Here is an 11,070-nt window from a genome sequence, read left to right as displayed (position 1 = left end):
CCACAATGAGGTCTCCCCAGAGCCTTCTCTTCTCCAGGCTGAACAACCCTAACTCTCTCAGCTTTTCTTCATGCAAGAGCTGTTCCATGCCTCTGACCATTTTTGTGGCCCCCTTCTGAACTCGGTCCAACAAGTCCGTGTCTTCCTTGTACTGGGGACCCCAAAGCTGGATGCAGAACTCCAGGTGGAATCTCATAAAAGCGGAGCAAAGCAAATCACCTCCCTTGACCTGCTGGCTATGCTTCTTTTTATGCAGCCAAGGTTACGATTTGCTTTCTGGGCTACAAGTGTCTATTGCTGGCTCATACGCAATTTTTCATCCACCAGTATCCCCAAGGCTTTCTCTGCAGGGCTGATTTCAATCCATTCATCCCCCACTGTGTACTGATATTGGGGATAACTCCAACCCCCATGCAAGACCTTGCACTTGGCCTTGTTGAACTTCATGAGATTCATATGGGCCCACTCCTCAAGCCTACCAAGGTCCACCTGCATGGCATCCCTTCCCTCTAGCATATCAATACTTTGGACCAAGGAAAGGTAATAAACATGTGTAATCTGGGAAAAAAAAAAATTGCATTCAGACTATATTTTTCATGGATTGTCATAGTAATTTAGAAAATATTACTCGTTAAAAATTGGTCTTTTGTTTTTTCCCTCTAATCATGCTGTTGAAACACATGTATCGCACTATCACAGTACGCTTTACATGATGATGTTCTTTTTGACATTAAATTGTCAGAGAAAGATAATTCCATAGAAGTATCCCGGTAAAGTGTATACTATACTTTCACTTGATTCTCATTTCCTTTTTAATAAATACTTTCACATGTAGGCTTACTGAAGATGAATCACTGCCTGTGAGCATTTCTCTACTGATTTGGAAATGGATATCTGTTTACCCTGATCTTTTTGGAAAAGACCTTTAGAATTTGATTAAGAGGAATGAAATGAGGAATTATTCTAAAACACTGTAAAATACAGCACAGCATTTAATACTGTGCTTTGGACCGCGCTGGAGGAGAGTAATTCTCTCATATTCTCCCAATTGTTAAAAAAATATTTTGTAACTTTTTTTTTTTTTTAATACGTGAAGTCAAGCGGGTATATGAGACCAGAAAGCAGCTGACATATGAAAATAAAACTTCCTGGGACAAAACAGCTTGTGATTTTGCATATGCTTTGGGGGAGAATATGCAAATGATGTAAAATTTTGTCACTGCTTTCATCCTGGGACATAAACATAAGAGTGGTTCTCTAGTTCATAGTGGTGAGGTCAGGGTACTGTAGTTGCAGGAAAGGTTGGTATAATGAGGATGCCCTGATCATGTCATCTGTGTATGCCTTTCTCAAAACGCCAGCTGAGCAGTCAGAATTATTTGATGATATAGCAGAAGGCATGATGCACAATACTGACTAGAAATCTTTAACTGCCCAAAATCTTGACTAGTTCTCTGATGGACTAGTACCATACACTAAATACAGCCGAACAGCAAAAAGTTAACCAAATAGGATATTATAAGTAGCAGGTGGAGCTTAATATTTTGGAGGTGGATTTTTTCCTCTTGGCTCTGCATAACAGAGTTGTGCAGAAATGTCTTTAACCAGCTGATTTTTTATCACAAAGCTGTTTGGGTTTTTCTTTTTCCTTGTTGACTCCATCTGGAATCTTCTTTCCAGTGAAACCTGTGAAATGTTTCATTGAAGAGACGGTGGGAAGCGTAAAAGAGAAATTACTGTTCAACTATAAATTACAGCTAGCCTTCTGTCATAGTTTCATATAGAATCTATACTCTCACAGTCTCTTGAACTCAAAGTTCTTTTTTTAATAAAACAATATTTACAGGTTTATTATCAGCACTAGAAAAGATATTTTTTATGACAATAGAGGACATTTACTATCATCTGTCTTGTCTTTGCAAGACAAGGTATGGTATTTTATTTGAAAATTGGTGTATTGAATTTGGAACTTTGTGTTTGAGAACATATCTCTTAAAAAATACCTAATCTTAAAGATCTAAGGTTCTAGATTATCAAGTGCCCCATTAGTGGGCTGTTTCAGTGGTAAATTTCCAAAACACCTGCTACATCCTAGCCAGGTTTCTTTTTAAAATTACCATTTTCTAACTGTTTTTAATTTGCCTAGTTCTTGCTTCATTTGCTGTTGTAGTTCATTATCCTTTTGTCTTCCAGATCGAAAAGCCTACCATCAGAAATCTCCCTCTGTATTTACAAAATGTGATCAAGTTCTACCTTGTAATTTCTCTTTGAAAAATGAAATAAATTAAGCCTATTTCATTAATGTAAAGCTGGCTCTCCGGACTGTGAAGCACTGTGTCGCTGGGTGTTGAATGATGCCCATGCTTATAACATAATATTAATTGGACGGTGTTTTTCAAAACTGGACTCAGTGCTGTATCCCGTAGAAGATGTGACACCTTATTCATTACTTTGCTGTAGTCTTCTAAAGGTCTAAAATACTGACACTATCTTTTTTGCATATCACATTATAAAATGGATATGTTAGTATGTCATCTCAGGCCCAAGACTCTTATTTCCTTTGACCATGTTATTAGCACTAGAAATTTACAGAGAGAAAGGCAAATAATTCCAGGAAAGTACCCCCGAGTCTAGCTAACACTTACACAGCTGCAATTGGTAAGATGTCCAACAGTACAGTGAAGATTTTAAAAAAGGGACAAGTTACAGCCTTGTACTTATGCAAGGAGTATATGCATGTGGTCCTTGACCACTTCAATGTGAAGTAAAAATGTATTAGTTTAAACAACCACTGATAAAATCCTGGGCCTGACTTTCATTGCCTAGACGAGTCTGGTACCTCTCTTTGGACATGAGCCCACTTTTCAAGTAGACCTGATATACTATGCATGTCTAACATTTCAAAGGAGCAAAAGCTTCCATAAATATTCTGGAGTTGCATTTTCCTCTACTTTATTCATTCAGAAGCTAGTGTTTAGAAAGTATCCAATTCACAATGGAATGACCTGGGCAGTTATTGTGAAATGACTGCCTTTTTCCCTTTAATCTGGACATAGCTGCTCACAGACTCACAGTAATCCCTTTTGGTCTGACGACCAAAAGCTAGTATCATTTTATAAAAAAAAAAAACAATCATCTTAAGCACTGTTAATGATGAATAATTATAAGAAATGTGAAAAGGTTGAATAGGTAGGGCCATATAGCTGGGACAGGCACAGTGGCCAACAGCTCAGATAAAAGAGAGAAGAGCATCTTTGATTTTAAAAATCTTTTAATAAGTTGTGTTTCATAGTATATTTTACATGATTCAATCTAATAAGCCACATTCTGAAATGATCTCTTAAAAGATCCTGAAATTTCAGGAAGGGTTTTCAATTTATGCCTATACCTACTGTGCAGTAATGAGAATAAAGGAGTGACCGGTTTGGAAAAAAAAAATGCTCTGCAGCGCCATCTGCAGTGTTTTGGTCAAGACTGAACCACTTTAATGGGAAATAGCACATGTAGTTCTATAAAGGAAGACTAAAGTGGAAAGTATGAATATATCAATATTAAACAAACATTAGAAAACTGAACTATAAATTAGGAAGAGATTTACTAGATTATTATTTTATTGCCAAAAGCTTTTCACCTATGTTTTAAATAAGATCTTTTATCAGAAAGGGTTTGAATTGTTTAGTAACACCTGAACATAGTCACCAAGTTAAACTCCTATGATCTTGAAAAGAGTGAAATGATGCCATTTTATAGAAATATGGCATCATCATGGACATTACAAATGTACTTTTTACTGCTTTTATCTTTTTTAAAATAAATTTGTTCAGATTGTCTTTCTTTGCCTCCTGCCTTCAGTCCTTACCATACCTGTGTTACATTTTCACGCTTTTCTCCATATCTGTGAGAACCAGAAATGTAAAATAATATTTAGAAATAAGTTTTGTTGCCTGAGCCCTAAAAAAGTTAATGTCTCTTAAAAGACTAAAATTAAAGTTTAAAAATTGGCAGCACTATTTCAAATGTTAAGAAAAGAAAACTTTAGGTTATAAACTAAAATTTCATTCTATTTTGATTGAAATAGTGTGGTACATGACCTCATCTGAACTCCATTTTTTCATACAGTCTGGGGGCAATATTTCATTTAGAAGCAAGCATATTTTTATGATATGGTAACTGTAAGTGTTGTAGTCAGAACATTAATTTACTTTTTTTTTAAAGTTCTAATCTTTAAATACTATGCAAACAATTCCCCATACAGTGTATATACAAATGAATTTTTTTTATTAATTAAAGTGTCTTTAATTAAGTCTCTAAAAATTTATTACTGAATAAACAGTGGTGAACATTATTAATTAGAAGCTGGTTTTCATCATTACAACTAAAGTAATGTTTTCTTGACCACTGAGTTTAGAAGTCACTTTGAAAAGATTTTTTTTTAATTCTTTAAACAGTAATGTATAGAACAAAGCCATTATATATTTATTTACCTGCTTACTACTTGTGGAAAATTTTCACAGGAACATGTATGCAAGAACTTGTTTTCCAAGTAATTATTCAAAAAGTAAAATAGTTGCCTTTGAAACATGAGGCTATGCTTTTCCTGGGTTTTGTTGTTTACTGCCCTCTTAATGTTATAAAACACCCATTTTTTGTAAGGTTTGAGTGGGAAGAATTTTTCCTGTCTCTTGCTTAAATGCTACCAAAAATACTGAGAACGCTGGGTCCCAGTGCAAGGTCAGAGCAATTATAATGTTCTTCAATTATAATAAATGAGAACTCAAAGTTGGAGCTTATCACTATTGTGCAACTTCATTATAACAGATGAAACAAAAGTTTCCTGTGTTACATACCTCAGCAACTAACTCTAACAATTGACCTTAATCATACAATTTCTGAAGATTTTGTTATGTCAGCAAGTTATCTAGATAACAAAGTAGTCAAAACTAATTTCCTTCATAAAAGGTATGATCTGCCTGTAAATCGTTAAAGGGACCTGTCAGCTTCTGGTATTCCCCGTGAGCAGACATGGTGGGTATAGGTCCACTCTCATCATGTGCGAGGGCCTGGATTTAGGACTGTCTGTGGGGAAGATTTTGAACAAAGGTCCTTTGATCATGGTTACTAGATATCACCCATTAGGAGGGATGCTGGGGCATAGATCTGCAAGGGATGGAGATGAAGGGTTAACACTGGGTTGACTGAACAAGTCTTGCTGTTTCTCATGGTAAACAAAAAATAATAATAATAAATTATAATAATACATGTAATATATGTGTATATGTATATAAAAATAAATGCCCTGTTCAATTGGAATAAAGTGTTCAGACACAAATATTGTTAATTATTTCAAACTATGTATTAGTGATTCTCTGTCACTTTCCTTTAATTGTATGTATTAGCAATCCCCTGTCATCTTCTTTTAATTGTCCTGTCTGCAGTTTATGATTCGATGAATTAAAAGTTAAAGTACTGTTCAACCTTTTAAACTTGTATTTGAGTCTTGGAAAAAAACAGTTACACTTTTTTTTTGTTTTCTTCTCGTATTTTAGCTGTTTCTTGCATTGGACCTAAAATTGCGAGAGAGGCACTTCTCTTTGAATGGTCTCTCTGAGCCAGCCAAAACCACATAATGATGGAAACCTCACAAGAAAGCCTATTCTTGCAAAAACAGAAAAAAAAAATTGCCTGGTTGTCTGCAATGTTTTTCCTTAGCCTGTTATTTCAGGGAAGGGGTGGGAACAGGGATGTTGTTCTTTGGGTAATGTGTGGGTAGTGATTAGTATTGCAAAAGCTTACAGCTGGACTGCTTAGCTGACAGAAACAGGGAGCAGACAACTGCAAGAGGACGAAAAGGCAGGGGACCAACCCAAAACCTCTCTTATTTTCTTTTTTAAAGAGTCAGGAACAATAGCCAGTTAGGCTGTCAGCGAGTATACAGCCTGGGAAGAATGCTACATGTCCACATCTTAAATGCCGGGGTGGGCATAGCCTCTAGCCACATGGGGGTGAGGAGCAGTCAGCACATCTATGACTCTGCCACATGACACAAATAATATTCAGGAGACCTTAACTGTTCTGTTTTCAAAGTGTGAGTTATATTCAAGAGCAGAATGACCTCTGTTTAAAAATTAAAAAACGGTCCATAAAAAGTGATCAAACACTTTGTTGGAATATCTCTTTTCAAAATTTCATGCGTATGAAAGTTATTATTCTTTTTCATAAGTCGCTACTCATCATCTTCTTAGTTTCTTTGTGTATCTAGCTGTCCAGTTGCAACTGGCTCAGAAAACACTGTTTTTTAGAAAAAAACGTACTGAAATGACTGTTTTATTCAAATAAGTAGATCTGTAAAAGAAACTTAGACCTTTAGTCAGGAGCACACTTTTAACCACATGAAAGCTCCTCTAAATATATCTGGACATATGTACAGTCCTGCTGTGCCTTTAGAAATGAAGACTGGAAATGGTGTTTGGACAGGGTTTGGAAGCTAGACCATGAGGATAAATGTCAAAAAAATCAGCTAGGCATGCAACAGTAAGCATAATACCATCAAAACACTTTAATAAAGACTAGACAGGAGCTCTGTAATTAGGGAATATTTAGGGAATTTGGGGTTACAAAACAGGGCCATGTGGGTAGGAAAATTTTGCTGCTTTGGTTAATGCTGTCTGCATTATCTCCTGACTAGAGGGATTGAATGCCGGCTCCTATTGCTGTGGCAGATAGCAAACAGGTAGGCCTTGAACCCTCCGATGAATCCATCTTGTCAAGTGAGAAACCTGTCAGATTCCCATCAAGGAATTCTGGCTTTTATGTTATATTCCAGCTCTACCTGTTTTGACCTTTTCAATAGTCTATCTCAATTTATCGGCTTTCAGTGTTTGGTGCTGTACAATTGGTTATTTTGTTCCATGTTGAAATTATGAATTCTGTGTTTGAAATTAACCCAAAACACCTCTTGGATTGTGATTCCTCACTGTTCAAGTCATGCTATATCCTTAAAGAACCCACTAAGGATCTAGAGCTGGCAGCACTAAGCACAGAGGAACTAAGAATGCAAGCTAGTCTCAGAAGCAATGAAATAAGTTTTACCTATACAAAAGACAAGTGTAATCCCTGGAGGTGGCTCGTTATGTGTTTTCTAGAACTGAGAAGAGGGGAAAGAGGAAATAAGAGTCAGGCGAAAGGACCAAAAAGGGTTGATTTAAATAGGCATGCAAAAATTTCTTACTAAATTTCTTAATTCCCAAAGATTTGTGTGTCCCCTATAAAAAATCTGTTTCTGCTGAGGCTGTTGGCAGGGAAATGAATAAAAACTCAAATTATTGAACAAGCCTTGAGCAAGTTGGACTGGGTTGGAGGAGAAAATTTCATCCCCTTGTTTCAGATCTGAATAAGTTTAAACTGGCAAAACTGGAACAAAGGAATCTCAAACAATAAATTACCAGTCACAAGCATAATAACATAGAATCATAGAAAAAAATATGGCTAGAAGGGACTTCAGGACATTTTCTGGTTCAATCTCCTGCCTTAAGGCAGGACCAAGAATACATATGTCATTCCTGACAGAAGTTTGGATAACATCCTGAAAAAGCTCTCCGGTGAAGCTCAGTGCCTCCTCGGGAAATCTATCCCAAAACTCCACCATCCTTCTTGTTACAAGGTTTTAGTCCTACCTATAACATATTGCTTTCTTTAGCACCTTACATTAAGACTTTGAGTTACTTAGATAGCATGATCATAGCAATACACTTGAAGCTATGTTAATACAGATGATTTGGAAAAGAATGTGATACTGGACCTTTGAACAATGGGACCAATTCTTTGCATAAATTAAATTATAATTCCTCATTAAAAAGTTTTATAATAATTCATCATTAATTTCCGTAAGTCATACATCATTACAATGGTTTGTGTTGGTTGGAAAATGTAAATAGAGGGTGTGGGAGAAATTCTGCATACCATCTGTGAGGTCAAGTCTGGATTGGTGCAGGAAGTGAATCCTGACTGTAGGATCTAGTTAGTCACTGTAGTTACTAATAGTAATTGAAAAACTAATGTACAAGGAACTTGCTTCAAAATATAAAGAAATGGTTGATTTTGCAGACAGTATTAGTGTTGAATTAACAGTTCAGGAATTTATACAAAGCCTACTGATCTGTTTAGAAGTATAAGCTTGCAGTTCACCCTTAAATACATTGTTCCTTTTTTTAATTATATTCAGTATAATGTTAGATAAAAATGTAATCAGTACCATTATAACAATAATATTTTTTTTCTGAAAATCTCAGAGATTTGCTTTTGAACTCTTTAAGTAAATACACACCTATATAATATTTCTAAAGTCCTAATCAGAAATTTAAAGTCATTTTGACAGTCAACACAGGAATTGCATTTTGCAAAAGTTGGCCCATAGCACACCATAGCAGGAAATGCTAGCTTACTCTCTTGCTCTGCTACACTGGAAGTTTAAATAAAGAGCTGATAAAGATATAATTAAAATCTGGCAATTTAAGTATATCTCATGAATTATTAAAATCTCGCTCCTTCATATCTTACTGTAATTATTCTGCTGTACTCCTCCAGCTCTTGCAATTACTCTTCACAGGGCCAGACTGACACCTAAAGGGGCCATCTGCAAACCTCAGATAAGGGCCATAGCTCACTTGAGCAGCTGCAGGGTGGGTGGGAGAGGGGAAGGCTGGAGCCTCGGGGCTCTGGGAATGTCTTGGCACTCCAGGGTGCCTCCTGGTAGTATGTTGGAAAGCAGATGGATTTCCTTATTTGGTTTTAATACATGTACTTGCATCTCGATTTAAATAAGCAGAATTAAACCTTCCAGAGACAGACTTGATGCCAATGTTGAAACGTGATCTTCTGCTTTAAATGCCTCTGTCCTGGACTGTCTAAAATTCCTGTGTAAGTGCCTTGTTTGCTTTTAGTGATAAGTCAAAGGCTTTCTTCCTTGGAAATTTCTTGATTTTAGCACAAACACCTACGGAAACCGAAGATAGCTCCATAACCAGCAGGAGAGATGTGTAGTTTTGTCTGTGTAACTACCAATTTAGTTAATACATGAAGTGGCTCCTTTGTAAATAAAATACATTATTTGATGATTGCCCCACTTTTCCAGGTGCCTGAACCATGTGCAAATGCATTGACCATAGCTGATCTGAGGAGGCAGAAGTAGAGGTTGCAAAGACTTCTTGGAAGGTTTTAATTTTGATATTATTAAACTACCAACATTTTGATTGATATGGTGGTGTCAGGGCAACATGTGGGCTTGTGACTGCCAGGGGGTCTGGAGCACTGGGGCCCAGCTGTAGGAGTGACAGGGAAAGGGCTGGTAGCCTGTCCCATCCTACCACCTGTCATGGTTTCAGCTGGGATGGAGTTAACTTTTTTTGCTAGCAGCTGGTGTAATGCTGTGTTTTGGATTTGGGATGGGAATAGTGTGATAAAGCACTGGTATTTTCAATTGCTGCTAAGCACTCAAGGCCTTTTCTGTTCTTCACACCGCCCTACCGGTGAGTAGGCTGGGGGTGCACAAGTGGCCAGCAGGTCAAGGGAGGTCATTCTCCCCCTCTACTCTGCACTGGTGAGGCCACAACTGGAATACTGTGTCCAGTTCTGGGCTCCCCAGTTCAAGAGAGACAGGGAACTACTGGAGAGAGTCCAGCGTAGGGCAACAAAGATGATTGAGGGACTGGAGCATCTCCCTTATGAGGAAAGGCTGAGAGAGCTGAGACTCTTTAGCCTGGAGAAGAGAAGGCTGAGGGGAGACCTTATTAACGTTTACAAGTATCTAAAGGGTGGGTTTAAGGAGGACGGAGCCAGGCTCTTTTCAGTGGTTCCCAGTAACAGGACGAGGGTTAATGGGCACAAGCTGGAACATAGGAAGTTCTGAACAAATATGAGAAAAATCTTCTTTACGGCGAGGGTGACAGAGCACTGGAACAGGCTGCCCAGGGAGGTTGTGGGCAGAGTCCTTGTCTGGGGTCTTCCCTGGCTCTCTCCCTGGCTCTCTCCAGAGCCCTTCTCTGGAGACTTTCAAGACCTGCCTGGATGCAGTCCTGAGTAATGTGCTCCAGGCAGTCCTGCTTTAGCAGGGGAGTTGGACTAGATGATCTCTAGAGGTCCCTTCCAACTCTGAAAAATTCCATGAAATTCTGTGAAAGAAGCTGGGAGTGGACACAGCTGCGACAGCTGACCCCAACTGACCAAAGCGATATTCCACACCACATGACAACATGCTCAGCATTTAAATCTGGGGGAAGAAGAAGAAAGTTATAGGATTTGTCTTCCCAAGTAATCACTACACATGATGGAGCCCTGCTTTCCTGGAGAGGCCTGGACACCTGCCTGCTGATGGGAAGCAGTGAGTGAATTCCTTGTTTTTGCTTTGCTTGCGTGTGTAGCTTTTGCTCTGTGCATTAAACCATCTTTGTCTCAGTCCACAAGTTTTTTTTTCACTTTTACTTTTCCAATTCTCTCCCCCATCCCAAGTGGGAGGAGCGAGCGAGTGGCTGTGTGGTTCTAGCTGCTGCCTGGGGTTAAACCCTGACACCACCGCAGCCAGGAGCAGGGCAGCCAGGGAGCAGCTGGGGCAGCCTATCCCTGAGCTTTGGGCACTTCCCTTGGGATGGGGACAGGCTGAGGCTGGGCCAGGATGTGGGCCTGTGGATGGGCCTGGCTCAGAGAAGCCCATGGCCAGGCAGGGCAGGGCTGTGGGGAGCTGGAGGCTGGCCTTGTTGCAGCATCTCTGGGGCAGGGTCTGATGGTCCTGGTGGGCTGACATGAGGTCCTGCGCCATGGGCAGGGTGGAGGAGCCTCCGGGGTGCTGGGCAGGAGCGGTCAGGGCTGGTGGTGCCCTCAGGATCCTGGCAGTAGGTTCCAGGTTTTTTATTTCAAATCTTGTCCTATTGTCAGTTTTGTAAACCCTCCTTAGTTTGGTCTTATTTTAATGTAAACCAGAAAATGTTCAAAATACATTGCAAAGTAAAAACAGTGCGTAAAATCAAGAAAGCAAGTGCTTTTCAGCTTCACGTGTCACTTGGATTTCCTCAGAGCACA

The sequence above is a fragment of the Rissa tridactyla genome, chromosome 2, assembly GCF_028500815.1.
Source record: "Rissa tridactyla isolate bRisTri1 chromosome 2, bRisTri1.patW.cur.20221130, whole genome shotgun sequence".
NCBI lineage: Eukaryota > Metazoa > Chordata > Aves > Charadriiformes > Laridae > Rissa > Rissa tridactyla.
The sequence above is the reverse complement of the archived record's forward strand: the minus strand, read 5'-3'. Positions refer to the sequence as shown.